Source organism: Myiozetetes cayanensis, unplaced genomic scaffold (genome assembly GCF_022539395.1).
Source record: "Myiozetetes cayanensis isolate MyiCay16 unplaced genomic scaffold, myiCay2020 scf1, whole genome shotgun sequence".
NCBI classification, from domain to species: Eukaryota; Metazoa; Chordata; class Aves; order Passeriformes; family Tyrannidae; genus Myiozetetes; species Myiozetetes cayanensis.
This window is the reverse complement of record NW_026086604.1, coordinates 35,155,969-35,180,274: the sequence shown is the minus strand read 5'-3', so window position 1 is coordinate 35,180,274 and position 24,306 is coordinate 35,155,969. Positions and strand designations below refer to the sequence as shown.

The following is a 24,306-nucleotide window of genomic DNA, read 5'->3' as shown; positions in this document are numbered from 1 at the left end:
TTCAGCTCTTCTTTCACTGATGAACTGGTTCATCAACGAAAGAGGGGTTATCTCAACAGCCACAGCCTGCGTGGCACTGCCTGCCTACATCCTTTGTCACAGAGCCTGAAAAGAATATATTACCGGAGTCAACTGTTGTCTTGCATTGCCAGTCAGTCCTACAGCAACCTGTCTGGAGAGAGTGGCTGGAGAGCCACCTTCCCCCATCCTCCTGGCTTTACTCATAAGGAACATTCTGCAGAGGTGTCAAGAGAAACCGCAAGCCGTATTAGAAAACAGACTGGAGACCTCGTTTAGGATTCATCAGTGAGCTAAATGAAATAGCAGAGCTTGATTTGTGCCTTCCTGAAAATTGAGTAAATGCAACCCATGGATTGTGCTGTTGTAAAATAACACTCGTCCAAGAGTATTTAGTATTTTCAAAAATCTCTGTTATTTTTCCTTCTGCAATTGTTTCCTTTCTTGTCATGTACTTTTTACTGAAATATCACAGCTACTCTCCCAATAATAATTCCCCTGAAGGCATTTGACAAGCCCTTTAATGTCTGAGGTCTTAGCATGAACTGTCCTGGACCTTTTAAGGAATTTATTCCCATGGGACATGGAAATGACCAAAGGAGATTTACAATTATTCTTTATAAGCATGGAGAAAGCCAGTGTTTGAGTAACCTGTCTCAAATTAGCATTATCGGGAGCTTGGCAGATATTAGTAATGTAATTACCTTTCCCACAATCACCTATTCTAATTTGACCATATAAATTTACTTTTTCTGCCCTAAGGGAGACCTAATGATCATCTTTGTGGCTGTGTTTTAGGTTTGCACTTCAGATTCATTTGCTGTTACTTTCAATTGAAATATCAACAAATGAGGTTGCAAGAGCACGTCTTTTCTGTGGTCTGTAAAGTGTAATGTGGCTTAATTTTAGGAGTACTTAGATGTGATTCTGTGATTTGTTCTGTTTTTCGGGTAAAGAAGAAAATTCCTCTGGAATTAGCACAAAATTTCAATGCAATTCAGTAGTGGAGGACATTCAAAATCAGAAGATAAAGCCAGTGGACATATTAAATAGCTATCTCAGTCTGGTCAAATGGCAGAACAGGCTTAAAAAGGAGGATCCTCTGAGTGTTTTTTAGTTTTCCACTTTGCATTGTTGCAAGTCTATTTCCCTGGTATTTTTTCCAAACTAAATTTCTGTACTCTTAATGCCACTGGGAACTATGGGTGAGTCAAGAAAATCAGAATGGCTTCTCTGTGAGATTCCAGGTGACTTTTTTAAGAAGGGGTGACAGACTGCCTAGGAATCACTATAAATTTATGTTAGATGAATTAGAAAATAGATTTCAGTACCAGGAAATTGGCAGGAGTTTGGCCCAAATTATTTCGGTGTAGCCTTGGAGACAGAAATCAAAAATATATTAATCCAGGAGAGAGCTGAATTATTGTTTTGGTTGGTTTTATGTAGGGTTTTTCTTTTTAATGAACAGTTCTCCAGCAGATCAAGCACAGCGTGTCTATTATACTTACTTTTCCATAAAAGAAAATGTAATATAAATATAAAATATGGACTTCTACCTTTGAAGACAGTCCATTTCTTCCACTTGCTGTAGAGCACCTGGTGTGATTTCCCTTCCCACTTTTTAAGAAAAATTTTTGCTGACTTCATTATCGACGGTCATTGATTTTTGGTGGGTAAAGTGCTTAGCATGAGGACATGCTTGATACCGTTTGGGACTGAGCTGTTCCCATAACCCTAGATTTAAAATGCCTCTCTGGCCATGAGGGAGAGGGAGATATACGACACTTCTGTGTCTGTTGGGTAGATGCTGTAGTCAGCATTCTTCTCTCACGTGAGCACAAAGTGTTTATGTTTGTATTTACATATAGTGCCACTTGTGAAGGGTGACTATGGTGATTTCTCATTGCTGTTTGATTAGTTGCCTGAACACCAGGGCTTTTCAGCAACTTTTGTGTTTTTCCTGATTGGCACATCTGATAAATTCAGTAATTAAACTTTATGGTGCTATCTGCAATCACTTAATTTTATCTGTCCCATTTGCTTATCTGTGTCTCCCTCAAAGCTCTGAGTGTGGACAAGAGAACTTCTGAGTGTTCAATAAGGAGATATTTATGTGCCTACCTATGAAGTTTACTAAATTTCCACCCTTACTCTCTCACCCCAATCACAAACCATCACATTCTAGAAGAAGCAAATGTAATTCAGTCTCCCAAATGAGACTCCTTCTGCTATAAATATATCCCTTTCTGCAGTTTACCTTGTTTTTCTTTCTGCCCTCATGCTGAAGTGGTATTTAGATGTTATATTTGAGAAAGCTAGTGCTTTTGTTGACTCTTTCTGGCTTTTTGCCACCACCACTTTCAAACACAAATGGACCAGTCACTTTAGAATAGAGTTTTCTTGAATTACAAATATAAGAAAAGTCATATAACTAATTTTTCATCTATATTCTGCAGCTCTATCCTCCCAAAGCCAAAAGCAGCCGGGAGTGTGTTCTTAATAGGAGATGTCTTCATGAAAGCTTCACTAGTTGATTTTTTAGAGAGAGTATTCTGTTCCAACTGTATGACTCATAGAAAAATCTCCTAATTTGTCAAAAAAAGGAAGTGTTTTATGTTTTTGTTGCTCATTCAGATCTGAATGTGGTCATAGAAATATTTTTTATAAGCACCTGCCTGAGGAATAAATATGCAAGAACAAGGCAGGTTAAGTTGTGAAATAATTGGGGAAAATAACTACAAGTTACAGGGCAGTTGAATATGAATTGCTTATTTACATTTACTTCTTTTGTTTGTATTTTTATTTTACGTATCTTGAAACAAATGCTCAAATTTGGAAGAAATTGTTGTGTAAGCTAGGTGTAGATGCCTCCTTGCTATGTTAAGCTATGCTATGTTGCTTCTGCTGATATCAGCATTTCATTTATTGACTGCTCCCCTTCAGATCTGGGTTTGCTTCCTGGTTTCACCTCTTCTGTATGTGGTAACCTTTTTTTACCATTCTAGTTTGTGCAAAACCCATGTTCATGACATCATCACATGTCACTTGTAAAATAGGCATTGGTTTAGCTTGTCTTATTCTGAGGTTTAGGACTCCCTTGCTGTCTTTTGTTCCAGCTTGTGGAGAGTCAGTGGGATGCCAAAATGTGTGAAGAGTCATTATGATTTTGGCATAGCCCTTTACAAGAAAGTGAAAGAATTTGGTGAGAGTTGTGAAAACGCTGGGGAGAGCAGTGGAACCACCCTCATGGGCTGCATCATCCCCTCTGTGGCCCCTACGTGGAAGTGCTGTTGCTCCCTTGGGTGACTTGTATTAAAGTCCACTAGGGATAGAACATTCAGCACTTAGACCATACTGTTCAACAGTAGTTTAAAAATGATGGTGACACTGACTCCTGGTGAGTAAGGACATAATAGGAGAGAGGTTGTGGGAATCTGATCAAAACTCCAAACATCGAGAGAAGGTACACCAAACCCTCCCACGATAATAATAGAAGCTTCACCATTTGTGGTGCCTTTACAGAGGTAAGCATCTCCACCAAAACAAAAGTATATGTACTTTGGAAAATTAGAGATTTGTGTGGGTACAAAAGGAGAGAAATGCATGAAGCGGCTGATAGCAAAACCGTGGATGCACAATTCATAGTATAACCATTTCCAATTAGTCTAAATGGAAGATTGCAGTGCAAAATAACTTTCAAACTCAAAGAACTTCCAAGCTTAGACAAACCATAACACATACTCTGATGGTAATATTATGCTGAACTTTCTGATGTTTATAAAGTGTATTGTTGGAACTAATTAATATGCTGCTTTTTTTTATACTCCAGAGACCTCAAGTTAGTAATTTGGTAATTAGGCTGTACTTCATGTTTAGATACAAACTGGAGATAATTAAAAATGCTGAGGTACCATACAAGTTAAGGGTGCACCATTATTTGAGCTATATAATGCATTTTAGTGGTGGCTGATAAAGTGCAAAGTAAGCTGGACAGAGACGTTCTTCTCCATTCTGCATTAAATCTGTAGGCATAAATAGAGCTACATTTTTCTACTCCAGTTAAAAGAAAATGAAACCCTTCATAAGATGCTACAAGAAGTAATCAACTACTGCTGACAACGGCGTCACCTCATGACTAGGTGTGTTAGGCTTTTCAGGAATGAGCTGTCATTCTGTACGTTGTGCTGGGCTGAAAAAGAAAGGCAATTTTTAACAATGCTACACTGTGCTGAATGGGTTTCCAGAAATCCCAGTTTCTAAATTTTTGCAGGTTTAAATTGAACTGCCTTTATGTTCTGCTGCCTACTTTCTGATCCATCTTCATCTGCTGCCAAAAGGTATTCTGCTCTGCCTGAGGTCTGTGTCAAGAAGAGCTTTGATACGATCTTCTGTCAAATACAGACTATAGGATGGACATGCTCTACAGTAACAACGGCAACAAAGTTACAGAAATTTTAAAATATAGCAACAAAAATTTCAGAACAATTCGTGTGCTATCTGCTCCAGACTTGAGTTTTTGAAGTTTTGGACACAATCCAAATCCCCCACAAATCAAAACTTTCCAGCATCTCAAGTAAGAAAAACTTTTTAAATTAAAGCAATAAGGAATAACCTGGCATTTTGGAGAATGTCACGAAAAGATTTTTCTACCAACACCTCCAACTACTCCACGTGGCTACTGTTTCTAGAAAATTTTCCTTCATATTACTTTGTCTCCAGGGCTCGGAACTTACATATTTTTCTGAAAGGGCTATGTTGCAAGTTGGTGTGAGAAAAGTATAACAAATTCTCATTTGTTGCAGTGGTGTTTTTGCCATTTTTGAGAAGGAATGAAAACTAATGCTGGCCTGTTCTGAAAACAGCAGCTTGCTGAGGAAAGGGAGACCTCCAGCCCTTGAGGTACCATGATACAGAAGAAGAGAAGAATTTTTTCCAGTATCAAATTGTACAGTATTTAGAAGCAGGTCCCCTTTGGGTAGATTTTTAATTTATATTGCTGCATGGGAAATTCCCCTCCCTGGGGAAATAGATCGTGTGTATACTGTCCTTGAGCAGAATACATTCCTCCTAGGATGTCTTTGGTGTATGTAATCTTACTTCCTGGTGACAAGTCTGAGGCAAAGGAAATGAAAAAATTCTGGTTGTGGTTTGAGTATCTTTTACACAGTTCTGCTGTCTTACACCTATCACAATAACTTCTATTAAAGGCAAGAAAAATTTGGAAGAGCATTTACAAGTAGATTTTTTTTGTCTCAAAATTAAAGATTTGTGGGGTTTTTTTGTTGTTTTTTTTTTTTTTTTTTTTTGTAAATGCAAAAATGCTTAAAATCATCATGCTTAAATTTCTATTATTTACAGTCCATGAGAAAAAATGATTCCTTATATGTGATTTTAGTTAAATCTTTTCATTGAGATATTCATTGTTTAAAAAATTAGCTAAATAACTTTTAGGAGCAGCTGAAGGTCACCGGGTAGCGTGAAATTATCTTGTATTAATATTGCAGAAATTTAATAGTGTTTATGAATTTGCATATATACCTATTTACATATCTAGTGCTTAAATATTTTACATGTTTAGTGCTATTAGTACTATTTTTTGCAAAGTTTGTAACTGTTATATCTACACATATATAGTTCTGCAGATTTAGAAAAAAAATAAATATAATTCAGCTTTTTTTATCTCTGTAGCTTATCTCAATCCTTTCACAGTATTTTGTATCCTCAGTGATGTACACAATTCTCTCAAAATCCAACATCATGAAGTGTGTAGTCAAGTTGGTACAACAGTTAAAGTCACATCAGTTCTTGAAAAGGTGTTAGATCTTCTTTCTAATTCAAGGACAGAAAAGTGCCCTATACAGTTCATTAGACCTTCTGGAGGAGAGTAGTGAGTGACAGAAAAGTAATAGTTTCCAAATGGTAGCTCTGGGAATATTGAGAGCCACCTAGAAGAATACAAACAGCTGTGAGTTCTATTTATGCCACTCAATTTCCAGTCATTAATATAGTTTAGTGTGTATGAGTAGGACAAATAAGGACAAATATTCTCATTATTATGGCGTTTATAGGAGAATATTATATATAAAGGCCCAAGATTAATTTTTTTTTTTGAAAATGAATACAAAAATGTTCTAAACCTCTAAGTTTCACAGAAAACATTGAATATTCATTACATGGGTACTTTACTGCTTTTTTTATTCTTAACTTACTGATTAATGAAGTATAATGGAGCCAAGCATAGAGTCAGATCCCTACAAAAGCAGAAGAAATGTGTCAGAGAGAGAATTCCCTTTCCTTCAGTGCTGCATGGATTTTGTGAATAAGTTGGGGCTGTGGAGGCAGTCACTGTGCTGCACAGGGTTGCAGCTCTGACAGTTTCTTTTCCACCACTCCTGATTCTTTATTACTCATGCACACAAACTGAAGATGCTTCCCCTATCTAAATAGTAAGAAACACATTCACTGAATCTGTCATCTCTGGTATACTCAGTCATGTGTTTAATCAGGTTCTTACTTCTATCTTGCTGCTTTTCAGCCCAACTGAAGCAGCAGAAAGCACTCATGACGTACATAACAATGTGGAATTGATGCCTGCTGGATTAGCGTCTCGCCATTCTTTTCAGTTTGACAGTTTATTATGTTGCTTTTCTCATCCTCTCCTGCCCATATATTCCTCCTATATTTCTCTCTCTCATATGCATGCCCTTCTTACCTAAAACCAGATGACAACTGTGTATACTGGATACATAAGGAGTTAATTTATATATATGCTGCATTTTGTTCCCATTAAGTGAGGGCATTAAAACAAATTAGAACATTACTTGATGTGGTGTAAAATTATTGCCATATGAGCAGTCAATTAGCAAGATAAAATTCACAATAATGCCTTAAAGGTGAAATGTGAGAGCTTTTACTAAAAAAAAAGAAGAAAATGTCGGGAAAAAAAAGTCCTTCCTGGTCCTCAAATCATTATCAGAGTATGCAGGCAAACAACCATGACAAGTACATTTTATTATAGATACCTTAAAGATCTCTTCCTTCATTACAGTTTTATGAAGGTTTAATTGGGTGCCCATCCTCAATAAAGCAGATAGAGCTTATGCAGGGCATATAGTTCCAGGACAGCAGAACCAAAGAAGTGCACCATCACTGGGTGCAAAACTTATCTCTTGTCTTTGGACACTAGAAATGGCTTCTTTTTACTTACCTTGTGCTAAAGACAAAGACATTTCTGGTTCCAGAATGAGACTGAGGACTCTGAATTCAGAGATGCAGGCAACACAGGTGATAAGACGCCAGTTCTCCCAAGCACCCTGACAGCCTGCCTCTTATCTTCAGTGTTTGTGACAGGGAGGGAAGTGACTCACTGCTGAGTGTCTGTAAGGTGCTGAAGGTCTGGCAATCCACCTAGCAAGCCTGAAGTCACGCCACTGGAGTTGCCTTCCTTACTGGTGTGTTGGCATTTTTATATGAAATACAACTCATACTATAGTCCTAAAGAAAAGTACTGCCTAGGAGCTTGAATTAAATGTAATCTGAACAATCTGGCAATTTATGTCTCAGCATATACAAGGTACTGAGCTTACACACAGAACACACTGATATGATTTTAACTATCTTTTGGATGAGTATAAAGTCTGTTTTCTGAAATATCAAAGTGGCTTAAAACCTTTTAATGTGACCTTAAAATTTACCACATTATATTCTTAACTCTCTGCATGAACACTGTTGCTTTTGAAAGAGGGAGGCGACACATTGCTTGTGGGCATTTACAAAGTTGCTTCAAGGTGCAGGATCAGGCCCTGAAAGTGGTGTGTGGTCATCCCTCACCACAGCTGGACATCTGTGACTCTGCCTGACTTATGGTAGTATTTACCAAAGTCCACCCAGGAAAAAGACTAGACAGAGGGTTTATTCTTTTCATTTTATCTTGACTCCTGTGGTGTTTAATATGATCTCAGTAGAAACTGTTCCTGAGTCAATAGTGTGTTTTTCAATTGAGTTGTCTATTTGTTGTCCTAAATACTCAACGTTTTTAATGTTTTGATATCCTAGCCACAAAATGTCCTTCATACAGAACACAAGGGATTCAATTCCTATTTTTAAGTCCATTTTTTTTTCTAAATCACAGCACATTTCTTAAAATACATTTGAGGGTCTGTAAAGAAAAGGGCTTTGTTCTGTGGTGCTTTGTTCATGTGTGCATATATTTTCCTACGTATATTCTTCATACCATTTTGCATGCAAGGTTTTATTCAAAATTCTCTGTTGTTGCTATTCTAATGCAGGCTTTTGGTGTTCAGTGAACATTTTGTTCTTCATGGACTGTCCTAAAGACAGCCTGCCTGATTAAGTATGCACTTAACTTAAAAACAGTAACTTCTTTCCATTGTACAGAATAATTTCAACAAATATTTACTGTGTAATCGATGCACAGAAAAATGAGTTGGTCAAAACTTTTGCTAATATCTTGTCCATTTGGCATTAGTGTTTATTGCAACACAATTTATTGTGGAAGTTGTATAGAAAGAAAAAGAAGCAGTCTCTTCTTGAGGAAGCTTAAAACCTGAATGATGCATGTACAAATGATGCGACAGCTCGACAAATTAGAGCAAATCAACAGTAAACTTTAATTTGTATCTTACTGGACTTAAATATCAGAGACACTTACTGACAGTACTTCTGTCCAAGCTTCAGTGATGAGGGAAAGATCAGGTATAGTGGTAGCAAATGTGTGTGTGTTTAAAGGAATAGCTGCCAAGAGTCTGTTACAAAACGGATAGATTTCTGTTGATATTGATAATAATCTTCAGAATATATATCATGTTGCCTTTCCTTTGTAAATGAGGTTGCAAATTAAAAATGTATTACCTAGCTTGACAAGCAAAGTGCTTCCTGATCATAAGACTTGAAGCCAGTAATGTATGGTTACTATAATTCTTCGACCTGTACAGGAAATCAACAGAATCTGCCTGACTACAAGAAAAATTTTGATTGCAAGGCACTAGCTGTGTGTATTTATTTATTTAATATCTTGTATTTTTTAACATCTCCCCTGCTCTGGCAGCATCAGGTTATAGAGTTGTGCACTTGGAAATTTGCAGACATTTCTGTGCGTGGTTTGTGGAATGCACAGTTTGATGTAGTATGCTTGTCTTTGCAGACGTCTTTGTCTGAAAGATTTGATTGAATGAGTTGTCATATCAGGAGACTCAGTAAGTCAATTTGTTATACTGATATTCCTGTAAAATACATGAGGACTGAGCCAAAAGCTACTGTCTTGCAAGAGGTGTTTCAACAGTCTTGTCTGATAAATCAGATTGAATTGCATTCATTTAAGTGCTATAGCTTGAATTTCCTTTCACTCTGACTTTAGCTAAACTTTGAAGGCAGAGTTATGCAAAATCTGATCACAAACCACATGACTTGAAGTACGAATAAGTGGAAAAGAAAGAGACAGAGAAAGAGAAGGATTTACTTGACAGTTGTCTATTACTCGACCTTTGGTCTTGTCTATCTCTGCAGAGTGTACATGGCTGATGTCTGAAGAAAACTGCTCCACCAACAGTAGGGATAATTAAAATGTCACCTGTACAAAATCATGAATGGTAACATCAGTGCATATTGAAATATACTTAATTATTACCAGACACCTGGCAATTTCACTCTTTTCCACTGTAAAAACCACAATATCTGAACTATGAGTAGAAGCAGTAGGTAGTTGAACCATGTTAGCTTATATGAAAAAGATCAAATCATATCTGGTAAGGATATCATACTTTATATGCTGTTGCATTATCAGTACACACTGTGAGGGACTGGAGTGCAGAACAGTACCAAAAGTTGTGTAATTCTTTCATTGCATCTGAGTCAGAATCCGATGGTTAAAATGTATCCTTAACAGTGGGTCATTCCAAGGCTTACTGACCCTAGAGGAAGCCTGTGAGTCTTGGCCCGGAAGTGGGAAGAGAAACAATTTACAGATCATTTGAGGAGCATGAAACTGCTTTTTGTGTCTGCAGTTGACCCTTGTGATCCTTACTTGTTCTTAGGCATTGGCATCTGAAATGAAGTTTTGCAAAGAGAATATAGGCCTTGGTAACCAGTTTGGCTGCTTTGGCATAAGAAGATTGCATTGCTGAAACTATGTTTTTTCCAGCAAATAAAAGCTGCAGTTTCTCATGCAAGTCAGAGGCTGATTTGACTGTACACACAGAAATAATCGGGTGATAAGGTGTTCTCTTGGGATGAGGGAAGTCCTGTCAAAGGCCTGTCTAGAATTAATCAGAATGGAAGGTTGTGCTGCTGTCTTCTCCATCTTAGGCAAGTGCCCCAAACACAGAACTATTTATTGTCCTTAAAGAAGGATGAAAAAGGTGTAGATGGAATAATTCTTCCCTCCCCCCACTTTCAAGCCTTTTTGAAAACGCTTTTTCCCACCCTTAAATATATGCAATTTTTTGTCAGATTTTAATGGGATAAGATTTTGCATTTGACCCCATCTTTTCATCATTTTCCCATTCACCATTAGACATATGTATCACCTCCTACTGCATTTTAGAACTATTATTTGTGTTCTTACAACTCCTTCCCATTGTGATCTTAATCCTGTTTATAACCATATGCCACTGAAGAAGCTGTACATTTAATGAGTAATGATGCTGGCAGGTTTTAGCTCATCAGAAAAGTCTTCCTTCTGTTTTTATTTCCGAATGGCTTTCAGAAGAATACTGTTTTCTTAAGTAAGAAAGATAAAGTTGAGCATGTCTAAGGATGTTGAAAGTATCTTATCTGAATGAGAGAAAAGCAAAGATGTTCTCAGAGGTCACTGATAAAATGTAGAGAGCTAGCTACTGTAAGCAGGCAAAGTCCTTTTCCTTTAAATGAAGGTAATCTATTTTATGTTAGCAGAACTTCTGGTGTAAACATAGTTTTTCCTGTTTATACAGTTTTGTTCATCACAAAAGGTATAGGAATAATACAGCCTGAATTTTTGATGCCACATAAGTGCACCTTCACAGCTTTTCTCAATGGTTATATATATTCGATTCACTCCTTGCTTTCGAGTGCAGAAAGATCATCTTTGCAAGGAAAAATACAGTTTTGACCTTGTACACCCATCTAATTTCTGCTCTTTCCAGTGAGATTTCCAGCAGGGCTGCCAGGTGTGAGTTAAATTTTGTTTCATTATCAAGAATAAAGCAAACATTGTTACATCTGTAACAGATCTGCTGCTACTATGTAGAAGGTACACTGAGTTTTTTACTGTCTTGTGTCACTGCACTCTAGTGAGACAAAGGCAAAATGGTTTGTTTTGCTATAAAGCCACTCAGTGTCTCCTTTTTGCCTTTCAGCTCCGTTGAATGAAATCATGGGGCTCATTTAGAGCTCATGGCTATTGACCAGATGATTGTTGCCAGCCAGCTGCTCTTTGTGAAACTGCAGTGTGATAAATAGGACCTCAACTTTAAACCTGCAGCCCAGGGGTGCTGTGTGAGAGCGAGATATGTTGGTAGCTTGTGCTGCTGCATGGATAGGGAGGCTGGCAGGGGTGTGCAGGGCAATTACTCTGGTCCCTTGGCCTGGCTACCCAAAATGAAGAAGGAGGCTTCCTTAAGGATTCTCCCTAGAAAGGGAAAGCTTAAAAAAATGTTTGAACAGCAGAATGGTTGTTGGAGAGATATAGCAATGTAGCAAGACCTGGTGGTGGACCCAGAACAGCAAGGTCACAGATGTCTCTCCAGTGGATCTGGAACTGTACCTAAGTCATGGGGACAGTGGAGCTTTTGATTAAGTCCTTCCTGTGAAATTGCTTTCCAGTGAAGCTTAAGGCAGGTGCCTGAGTACAGCTAATACCTACTTTTAAATTCTTCTGGTAGCGTAGCATCTGGAGGAGATCAGCGGAAAATGTGAGTTCTTACACCAATGCTTTTCGCTGGCATCCCTTACCTAGAGAGATAAGGTATATTACACTCCTCCAGCCTTTGAGCCTGGTGTAAATCTTTACTGTTTCCCTTCTCTTTTCTATGATATCTTAATGATTTTTGCTGTGGATAAATAGGTACTCACAGAAGTACCGTGAATGAAGATGCTTTGTTGGTGACCATTCCATTACTTTCAATGAGATTTGGAATGAAGGTGCTCTTATTTCTCTTGTACTTACTTGTCCTTTCTTCATTCATTTACCTGGGCATCCTTATGACTTTTCTTATCTATTCTTTCTTCACTCTTTCTAGTTCTTTTAGTATTTTGCAGAATTTTTTCTTCCTTGTCTCCCTTTACATCCACATTATCCTTTAACGGACCCCTGTGACCGAAAAGAATTTTAGAAAGAATAAATGGAGGTATTTGCCCTTTTTACATTTAATTTTCTCATTTTTTTAATCTTTTTTTCTCATTTGTGGGATTAGAATTATTTTTCACTCTTATTTTACTTCATCTTTATTCGCTACAGTTATTTATTTGAAAACAGAGAGAAATTAGTAAAGCAGATATTGCTAATTGTTGCAAGAGGCAGATGGTTGCTTGTGTCTTACTCTGCATATGATAGGTTTGGCTTGGGCTTAGTTAGGGCTGGAGATGTCCTGTCATCTAGAGCAGATGATAGCAGGTCTGGATGCTTCTACTCTAGAAATTGTTTGCAATGCAATAGAAATAGACAAAAGAGAAACCTCTGTAGTGGAAACATTTGTTTACTCCTGGTTTTTAGGGTTCTGCTCTCTACTACAATATTCTACTAACTTTTAGCCTTTTTTTACTAGAGTATACTCTCTCTTTCTGAGTCTGCCCAGCTATTTGGCTTGTTTTAGAGAAACTTTTAAGCTATCTGCATATTGAAGATTGTTTCTCTTGTTCTTGACACTGCCTCTGAAATTTTGTTTCCATTATAGATGGCCTCTCATTTTATGTCCTGTTGATCTCTGCTCTGAAATACTAGGCGGTCTAATCTCTGCTCCTAGAAGACATTGAGAGGAGATTTTTTTCCCCCTTATTGATCTTTTAAATAACACTTTCTCTCCAGTCTGTGCAGTTTAGCTGATCAATGGTGTGGCACAACAGCTATAATGTGTGAGTTTCTAAGAAAACTACACGTTAGAAATGGTTTGTCTAGCCTACTTGCCAGACTGTTATGTATAACCTCTTCTCCAATAATCCACAAATCACTGACTAGTATTCATGGGAGAAAATCCAATTGACTCCATTTCTTCTGCATCGTTAACAGACTAAGCATGCACAGATATTTATTTAGATTACACAGCATGTTTTATAACAAAACTGAACAGTGATGTCCTCTAAATAGCAATGACAACAGTCCTTCACCACATATAGATTCCCTTATCGTGTGCAGAGTGGAATTCTAAACTGTATTCAAATCAGCCACCACGTTCTCATCCTTAGTATCGTGAAGGGTTTGCTTGCAAAGTATATTTTAAGTGCACTGTTAAGGTATGCATTGTCAATATAGCCCTGAAGGTTGAATCCCTTTATTTTGAAAATACAACCTTTGTTTAACAGTGTACTGGTTATAAGTTTTTGAAGAACTGGTGCTATAAGATGAACCATTTTTAAGCAAATATCATCCCTGAAAATCATCTCCAATACAGTTTTATATGCAAGCTGAGAGCCTTGCAAAAGACTGAATGAAATTAATTAGCCCTAGCTATGTGACACTGCTCCTATCTCACCGAACTGACAGCTGAAGTGAAGGGCACGTTCAGACTCCACAGTGCTGTTACATTATTCTGCATCTCTGGAGAAGTCTCAGGGGTCAAAAACAAATAATACCTATGCTGTCAAAAGAAAAAAATGGGTAGAACATGCCGCTTTCTGAAAGTTTCTAATGCCATTTTGCACTTTGACCCGTAAAACGAGGATTATTGGCGAATGGTAAAGGGATATAGGCTTAGATATATTATCCTGCAGATTTAACATTATTACTGCCCTTGTGCAGCTAATAAGCGAAGTTGTGGGAATCAGGATACCACTGGGGCCAGAGTCTTGCTAAGTGGCTTCCAAAGGCTACCTCTACCAGCTTAGATGAATAGCTCCTGCCTACCCACTGCAGTTCGATAGGCACTTGCTGCCATCAGACCTGGCCTGGTGCTGACTGTACAGGAAGAAAGTTCACCTGCAAATACTATACCTGCTAGTACTAAAATGAGTGGTAAAATGTCCTCTCAGCCAGGGCTCTGAATATATGTTAGAACACGAAAGAACTGATGTGGAACTTACGGGAAGTTCCTAGAAGAATGAGGACTATGTAAAAATATAAAATATCATATATATATATATATATAAAAATAAAATAAAATTTAAAAAAATTAACCTATGTAATGTCGTGGTGCTGAGGGTTTAAGGAGAGGACATCCTTGGAGTGACAGGAAGGTCTGAAGGTCTTTAAACTTTTAAAACATATTTGAAGAAATTCCTTTCAAATTGAAGGGAAATAGTTAAGAGTGAACAATTTCAGAATTTCAATGTTTTGTAGAATCAGGGCATCAATTTCAAAAGAATTTTCCTGGTTTAATGTTCTAAATAAATATATTTAGCTACACAGAAACCTCAAATCATAAGTCTATCCTTGATTAGAAAATCCGTTTCAGTATCCTGCATTGGGCTGTCAGTGATGGTAGCATCAGCTAACCCCTGGAAGGTTCTGAACAGCATATGACAATGTTCACTATCACAGACTGTGGCTATAGTGCATGTAATAGAATTGTATCTTTCTCAAAGGCTCTTGATTCTTAGCACAAAGATTAGTGACCTGTGAGAAGGAAAACTTCTGAGATGTAAGTCACTTAAGGTGCAAACAGCCCTGGGATGCCAGCAAGGAGCAACAAGAGGATGATGCAAAATTACAAGCTGCAGAATTATTTATGGTGAACTTTTGAGAGAACTTTTGTGCATCTGTATGTATACAAATATCTGAATACTAATGCATTGGGAGATGTATGCTGTGATTGATCTTAGCCATCACACAAGTCCTAAAGACAAAATATTTCTTTGACATTCACTTCTGTACTCAGATCTGGCAGAGAATTAATTTTTCATGGGTGACTACAACTCAGAACAGGAAAAAACCAACCAATCAACCAACTAAAAAAAGAACAAGAAATATGTAGCAGTCTCATTCATGAACGTGCTGTGTAGTTCTGAAGGAAACTATTTTGGCAGTGGTTATATAGCTGAATGTTTTTCACTGGTGATAAACGTATCCGAGGTTTTTGTCACCTTATTTTCAATTAAGGAGAACAGAATAGCTCTTGAAGACTCTTAATATCCTGAATACTTAAAATTGCTTCATATAATAAAAAATCCAAGCAACAAAGAGTCCTGCACCATAAAGTTAAGTAAAGGAGTACTTGAACAGAGGAGTAAAACCATAAAGATGATACAGAGCCATTTCCTTTGGCCAGAACAGTTTCTGTAGGACAGACGAAGAGAGAGTTTTACCAAGGCCTGCACTGACAATGATTTTACACTCAAAGAGGGTAGAGCTAGATTAGACACAGGATGAAATTCTTCACAGTGAGGGTGGGCAGACCCTGGAACACACTGCCCAAGGGGATACTTCATCCCTGGATGTGTTCAAGGCCAGATTAGTGGGACTTTGGGCAACCTGGTCTAAGGAAAAATGTCCTTGTCCATGGGACGTGGTTTGGAACTAGATGGTCTTAAAGGTCACTTCCAACCAAAACCATTTTGTGGTTCTAACATTCTGTGAATGCCAGTCATTGATTTCATCAGGAACACTGAAGGGACAAAAACAGAGCAGAAAGGTCATGGTGCTGGGGCACTATATTGAAAAGTTTCCTTACAGCACCTCAAGATTGAAGGACAATAGTAATTGAAATGTGAAGCTAGGAATAACAGCCATACAGCAGAAGATGTTACTAAGATTTTCCTAACTCTTAACAAAACTGTGGAATTACTGGATCACTTGGATAGAAACCAAATACTTTAATTGGTTATTTTTTTAAGTCAAAGAGAAGGAAGATTAATGTCAGATGAAAGTGGATAGCACTTGTGAAAATTTATTACGATGGGACTTGCTTTTGAATAAAACCTAGAAACAAGCTATGATTTTTTTTTCTTTTTCTCAAATCTCTTGTCCTAATAAAAGGTTGAAAAAACATAAGAGATTATGCTATGTCTGGATTCATTTGGCCCTCAGAGTTTGTTCTGGAACAGGTAATCAGCAGCCCTCACAAGAGACAGATGATTGCTATATTGCTTTCAGAGTCAGTTAAATAATACAGAGCTACCTTACTGGCAGACACCTTAAACTCCATTTGCCAGGAAATCTGTAAAATGCCTTCAAAAGCCAAGCCTAAAATTCATGGCCCTAGTAGAAATGTATTTTTGGTCACATGCAATTTCCTGATGCCTTTTTCCCCTCCGAAGTGGTCCTGTGTTGCAATCAATAATTGCCTCTCTCTTTTCTCCCTGTCCCACAGGGGCAAACAAGCTTTTCATCTGTCTCCTTGCTCTGCTTCACAGATGCCAGCCATACTCTTCCTGCAATCAGTTACCTAAATGATTAGCATAATTAAGTTAAACTCAGTGAGATTGTTCCCAAATTGTATTTAGCCTAAGGGGTGTTTTGGCTTGGAAGTAGTGTTGTGGTTTTTTTTTTGGTGTTTTGTTTGTTTGTTTGTTTGGTTTTTGTTTGTTTTTGTTGGGGTTTTGGTTTGTTTTTGTTTGTTTGTTTGTTTTAAGTTAAGGTATAATTATATCCATTGTTTTCCTTTGATTTCTTGTTTTCTTTGTAGATTGCAGTCCTAGATCACAGTAACTCATTTCATGGACCTGTTAAACCTCAAGATCAGAGGTAGTGACTTGCTTTTTCCTCTAAACAGTGCATGGAGTTCTTGAGGAGATTGTTAAGAGTTTGTAATAACTGTAGTATACTGTTACAGTATAGCAGCTGAGCCAGTGTAAACAGTTGCTGATGTGGTCTTTAGAGGTAGCAAACATTTTCTGTGAGTGTGTTTTTGTATTTCTTTATGGGCAGAGAATAGGAAGAACAGGGTTTTTTTTAAAATCTGTGGTTGAGTAAAATGATGGCATCTCCTACCTGAACTGGCTGCTTAGACGAAGAACAGCAAACCCCATGAGTTTTAGAACATAGACATCAGGAAAAACTGCCCTCCCCACCTTTTTACCTCTCCTGTTAAAGCATATTAGCATTAACCTAGTTGTCCCTATTTTTCATAATCTCTTGTCTTTCTGATATATTTGTGTTCCAGAAGTATCCCAATGCTTCAGCAAGTCACAGTCATGGTGTATTAAAAACTGAACAGAACTGTATTGAGACAGTCCCTGACCTGGTGTTCTGGTAATTTAAATGGAAACTGGTGATTGTATACTGTAACAGTGTAACAGAAGTGTAACAGAAACTGACTTATAAACAAGTTGTGCAAAACCATCTATATAACATAATTTTTGCTAGTGAAGCCATTTTAATTAGAGGCAGATGGAGTGAACCCATTTCTCTTCATTTATAAATGTTTAAGATGTGTAGATAGATGACTCTTTGCACTGCTGGAGCAAAGTATCTTAAATTGAAAAATTAATTAGAAGAACAGAGTGTTGCATTTAATTTCACCCTGTAAGATTGCTGAGAATGAGCAACCACAAGGGAGAATACGGAACAGAAGCAAAAAAGAGGGATTGGAGAAAAAAAAGTAGTGGCAATTTGGACTTGCTTCTTTCCTGCTAGTTAGTCACTACTTCCAAATAGAGGTGTGTTTGGGTTTTTTGTTTGGTTTCATTTGTTTTTGTTTTTGGTTTTTTTTGGGTTTTTTTTTGGCATGTGAGTGATGCTGCTAATTATCTTGGCTGCTTGCTCAGTCAGGCTCAGCTTGTCTCTCCAAGTGTCACTGTTTGGTACTGTCTGGTGTTACAGAAGTTACATTCAATTATTTGCAGTAATTTGGGGCACAGCGCATCTTCTAGGTGATTCTTCATGCCACAGGTGTTGAAGTGCTTCCTTTTGCTTAGCAAGACAAAACTGAATTCTAATGAGAGAGTTAATGTATTGGAAAATGACTCCAAATAGAATAAAACTGCATTTTGCTAACTGATTAAATTTATTTTTCATCGCTTAACATAAAAAATATAATCATTCCCAGAACTGTGCTTTCAAGACCTTTGGGGGTTCTATTGACACTCATTCTCTATCTTACATGCTCTCCATTCATAAGATTGCTTCAAATGCAGACTAACACTCCCTGTAATGAAGGTTCCTGCACTTCTCTTTCTGTTGTTTGGTTTCTTTGTGTTAAGGACCACCGCTTTCCTTTGCAGTTTGTAGTACTTTTTTTCTAGGTTTTATTCAAAAGCAAGTCCCATTGTAATAAATTTTCACAAGTGCTATCCACTTTCATCTGACATTAATCTTCCTTCTCTTTGACTTAAAAAAATAACCAATTAAAGTATTTGCTTTCTATCATTTATACTTTATTTTCTGATGGCCTTCAAATTTATTCAAAAGTTAGAAGATCAGTGACAGATGATTTGTTTGGTTTTTTTTAAATACTAAATGAATTTTTTTTAAAAAACAAAAAGATAGGTAGTTCAGTGGTGTTTGGCTGCTGTGTAAGTTCATGATGTAATTGCTTGTGGATGACTAATGTTACAGAGGTGCCAGAGTTGTAGAGATCTTTGAATCTTTTATCCAGTCTTCCAGTCTCTTCTTTTATGCCCTGGCATCACAAAATTAGAGAAAACCAACTACGGTGAGCCAAATATGATGGCAGTTCAGGGCCTTCTGGCTGGTCCCTCTGAATTTATGGACTTCTGTAACATGAGAACGGATAGGTTTTCAAAGTCTGCAACCTTTCAGGGCTGAAGAATTTTGGTTCCAGTCATGAGCAGCATGACGGAAGGACTTGCCTCCAGAGGCACTTCCAAGCCCTTGGCATGGTCTGGCCTTAGGCAGATTTCTACCAGAGAGACCTCTCCAAACTGTTCAGCTCTCAGGCTTCAACCTTCCCACTCTGTGAAAGAAAGCCTAGAAATCAGGAGAGCCTCCAGGACAACCAGAGCTTCCAGTGAAAGGTTACAGGTAAGGTAATCCATGAAGGCACATCTATTTTTGTTAAATACCATTCTTAATAAAACACATTTTTTTAGCTATCTCTTGTGTTAGGTGCAATTTTAGTTTTCAATTTACCTAACAAGGGAAAAGACCAAGGATTTATTTTATGTTCCAGAATAAATAGCATGCTATGGAAGGTTGAAAATGAAAATGTGAAAATAGCATTGGATTTGAATATATGCAAGACCCTGAATTTTTTCTCCTGTATCATTTCTTTACACTGGCATTTAAAGATTGAGAAAGGTGTTCCCTGAGGATATATTTTGTAATCTCAGATCCATTCAGGAGTATCTAAAATTCAAATTATTCCAAAAGAATAAGGAGAATGAAAGGACATGTGTGGCATCTTTGCCTCTATTCACTTGACTCAAATCTTTTTAAGAAAAACTAATGATATAAAAGAAATCACAATGGGTATATTCAGCCATAATTCACCATGTAAAGTAGAAACTCTTTTGCATTATATGTTAAAGCAAAACAGTATCTATAAAGTGCTAATTGAGAACTGATTTTCATATTAGGAAGTATTCCATCCCAATCAGGTTTTTATATTTGATTTTGTAAAAAAACCATAAAAGCTTTCTTTGCCTTTGTCTTTGAGTAGCATCAATTTATTAAAGTTTCTTGATATGTAGCTTTTTTTTGAGTTACTTGTCATGTCATTTTAAGGATTTCAACTCAAATGAAGTGTTGTGCTATACAAAATGTCAGTGATTGAATTCTTCCAGAACTTTCTTGTGCTTTCAATGCTAACAGTCTATTTCTGCAGTGTTTCTCTTCTTGATTTTCTAATCTTGGTTACTATATGTATTTGCAATCTGGAATCAAAGCTGCCTAAATATTCACATGACACTGCTGTTTTACTCTGGTTTCATCTCCAACCTCCATTGCCCTGCCAGGGACCCTTCCTGATGAAGCTGGGGATGTTTCACTCCCTGCTGCCTCTCTTCAGCACACAATTGGACCAGAAAGGGTTTACACAGAGGAATTGGTGCAAGGCTTTCCCTTCTTCTTCTGAACTGTAAATCACTTACACATCTCCAGCCCTTCATGAGGCATTTGTTTCTGGTACCTTACCATTCCTCAAGAAGTGCTGGATAGCTTTCTAGTCATGCTGGCTTGCTCAGCGTTTGAGAGCCTTTGCGGCTAGCTGGGAAAAAACCCCAAGATTAAAGACAAAGTGGAAGACTTTGAAGCTATTTGGATATCATGTAACTAAAAATATCTAGATTTGCACCAGCTATAGTGTTTGGCACTCTGTCTAAGCAATGTCTTGAACATTTTAAGAATAATCATACACACTTCAGTACTTGGAAACAAAAATAGAAGTGCCAAGTCCAGGCAGACCATGTAAGTCAGTGAAAAAGCCATAGATAAAATTTCTGCCCCTGCTTTCCCTTCTGTCTTAGAACACCAACCATAGCTTCCAGGAAAAGAAGAAAAGCCAGTGAAGAAGAGCTGAACAGCTGAACAGGACTGTCAGTCCTGGTAAAAGTCTGTGGAGGGATTACAGAAAGGATAAAGGACCATCTCTTACTTAAGCTCCAGGGCTGATACTGTGAAATAATATTTATATGCTGAGATTTGTAGGTTGCTTCAATTCTAGTGACATGGGACAGTATCAATTAGAGAAAATTTCCATAACATAATTAAGAGATAACACTTTGCTGCTCTCTCTTTCTTTTTTTTTCCTTTTCACTTGAAAATTCTCCATTGATTTTAATTAAGCTTGTCTTGGACTTATGACCATAATCAATGTGATTTTTTTCCCTAATTTAACAACTAGCTTTGCTCATCAAGACACTTTTCCCAGGTGTAACATGCTCTAGTTAAGAAGTTTCATTTTGAGCTATTCTAGTTCCTAGAATGACTTAAAAATGCCTTCAGAATATAGAGCTAGGGCATGAATGAGTATAATTTTTCCAAATTAGTAAGTGCATATCCTCAATTTGCTGCATATGCTTTATCTTTCCACAAAAAGCAGATACTTTAAATACTAGGTGCCTAGTGGAAAACACCTGAATAATGCTTTTTTTTTTTTTTTGCATGCCATCTTATTAAAAGAAAGGGGAACAGGAGCACTTACTAAATGCTTACTTGCAAATTTGTAAAGTCATTGCAATTTTTGTCACACCAATTTGAGCAATCTACTTATTGTTCCTGAAATCAAGAGAAATACTTTTAATCTAGCACAATATATAGAATATAGAATAGCCCTGCCAAGGGAACTATTCTGTGATGTTAGTTAAACCAAATTGCATATGCTTAAATGCTGAGAAAAATATGAGGGATTTTTCAGTTTCCTTTGTAAGGGATTTTTGATTCCTTGTGAATGTTTTTGCTAAGACTCAGATCCTGATCTCTATTTCTGTAGGGTCTCATCCTTCCTATAGCAGGAAGTATCATCTACTTCCACTGACTTTCAGTAGTTTGCATTGTTGCTTGGGGAATTTCAGGCAGTGACCTGTAGTATGGGCTCGTGTCCTTCATGTCTGATTAAATTTAGGTAAGAGACAAAGGATCCACTAGATGTGCAGATAGTCAACAACTTCATAATGGAGGGCAGCATGCTAATAGAGCCCTTATGCAAGTAATGCTCAGTTCTTTTGAATATGTGGTTATTAATTTCCACATGGAAATTCTCAAGAGCACTTATCTGCATTATCCATGCCTCACAAATATTATCTGATTTCTTCCGATGAAATTTTAGTAGGAGTTATTTTTCAAGTAGCTAATATTTGCATTTTTTTTTCCCCCAGGATTGATATTTCTTTCTGTTGGCAATGTCTTGTTTTTTAAAAAAATAGAACCTCTGATTTTTTTACTTGATCACCAAACATAGAAAGTCTAAGTATAAATGGTGATCTTGAAAAATTTAAGTTACTTCCAAGAATATCCTTTAATTCAGGTACTTTTAAAGTTCTAAATGTTGCCTGTAACATTCTATCATAATGCACAATGATTTGAAGTTTCTTATGTTCACAGACTGGGAATTTGAATAAAGTTTCATATGCATAGTTTAATAGAACCATGAAATAAGAAAGTACTGTGATTTCACAGACTGAAATATCAGACTCTTAGCTAATGGATTTACATTGCTCTGGGATCTGATCTGCTGTCTCTGCTTGATAATCCATTGTACCATATTCTAAATTTCATTCATTCTTACTTTTAAGCTGAAGTGCTTCAGTAAGAAAATCTTACCCTTCAGTCAGTGGATAATTAGAGATCTAGATGTACTACATTGCAATTAGAGATCTAGTTGTACTAGATATAGTACAGCTTATTCCATATAAGGTGTGAGGTGTCAAAATGTAAGTGAAATGTTATATTATGTACCTGTTGCCATTGGTTGCAGAGGGAGACTATCAACTTCCCTTAGAATTGGCTAAGCTTAGTACCTGAATTGCATCAGCAGTAATCCAAAACCAGCAAGGAAGACTGTGAGGAGCAGAGAGTGACAGGCAGCCATGGGCTAGAGCTATTAGTATGAGACCTTTGCCCTTGTCTTCTAATACAGCTTTTGTGTAGTGTAAATACAGGGAGTTTCTATACCAGCATTGCAAAACAGATCTGTCTAAATAAGTGAGGAAGAAAATAAATCCTCGTGACCCTGACATACTTCTACAGGCCCCAGAGGCTCTCTGATTAAGTAAAACTGTCACTTACCAGTGCTATCTTTTCACTTTTCGTTTTCCTCATTAATCTTCAGTACTGCTAACAATAAGACATATTTAATGGGTACGTTAAGTCACTTGTAGCACTTTATCTGTAGATTACTGGCTCTTGTCCAGCTCCTGTAAAAGTGATTAAAACATGTTGTCATCTCATGGCTGCTCAGTGGCCAGACACAGTGCAAGTCCTCTGCCAGTGGAGGACCCATATCAGCTAGGCTACAAGGAGTCTTTATCCAGCTTCTTCCAAATTAAGTCTGGTTCTAACATGTGGAAACAGGTCAGTGACGCTGCATGCTTCAACTCCCATGCCTATTTCTGTCCTGTGCCCACACTGTGCCTGTGAGGAGCTCTTTGGTCTTCAAGACTGCCAACCAAAGAACTTCCACAGTCTGAATTATATTACCTAATTATAATCCCTTGCAAATCAGGAAAAACTTAACTTTCACCTTTTAATAATTAGGAATGATATCTCAGTTAAATTTAACTCTTGTCCCACCGATAGGGAGTTTTTTTCATTGTCTTGGATCTTCAGGGCTGTCTCCTGGAGTGTTCAGCATTCAGTCCCTTACCTGGGGGCTACTGCTATGAGATCAGAGAGTGGAGGCTTACCAAAGCAAAGCTGAGTATTTGTGTGTTGGATGGATCTTGGCTCCTGGCTCTTAGCGAAATTCCAGTTGAATCAAAACTTCAGAACAGGGAGGCTGGAAGCAAAAAGAAGCTCTAATTAAATTGGTGATTTTAGGATTTCCAGATTACCTAAGGTGAATTCAAGAGCATGGAAACCAAGGGAGCTTTCAAAGAGTCTTGGCCATCTTAGCAAAGAGGAAGGGCTTGATCAACTAGGTAAGTTAAAATTTCTGGATTTGTAGTTTTCGTGATGAGAACCTGAGGATCTGGTTCTGAGCAGCTTTACTGTAATTGCCTGTTCATCAGCTTCTGAACCAGATGTAAAGTGGCCAACGAATGGCCTTTTTTTACCATGAATTTGATGTTAAATTTAAGTTCACTTAATTTTATTCTTCCTTGACTCTCATAAGTGCTGTAATAGTTTTGTTTCTGCCTTGAGTTTTATAATTTTTCTCCTGCATTCAGCTAAGAGAGACTATGCAGACGAATAATAGTTGTTCAGGTGGAAGAAAAATATGTATGAACTGTCTGAATACTGAAAGTATTAATTAAGAATATGCATTATAAATTCAGGATTTTTCTAGAAGCCCATAAAATTGGTTGGCTGAAGCAAATTATTTTTTTCTTTGCAGTGGGAGTTATGAAGCAATGTAGATTTTAGTGCTCAGTGTACTGTAGGATTAATTATAGTCCTAAACCCATCAGACTTTCAGGAAACAGAACCTGATCCTTGAAAAGAATGAATGGCTCCAAAGAGAAAGTGCAATTTGAGTATGCTGCTAAGAGGCTGAATAAGATGGGCTTAGTCTCCCAGTATCTTAAAGGATTAGGCTCCTTATTCTTATTAAGGATATGCATCTTGAAAGACTGAATATGAATTGA

At 37.3% G+C, this 24,306-nt stretch overlaps 2 protein-coding genes across 3 annotated transcripts in view; one reads left to right on the top strand and one right to left on the bottom strand.

Moving 5' to 3' along the window:
- Positions 1–24,306, bottom strand: part of LOC126647092 (aspartyl/asparaginyl beta-hydroxylase-like) — a 724,697-nt gene that overhangs the window by 215,001 nt on the left and 485,390 nt on the right. The window lies entirely within an intron of this gene.
- The window catches only part of NKAIN3 (sodium/potassium transporting ATPase interacting 3), a 330,561-nt gene that overhangs the window by 44,886 nt on the left and 261,369 nt on the right, over positions 1–24,306 (top strand). The gene's annotated exons all lie outside the window — the stretch shown is intronic.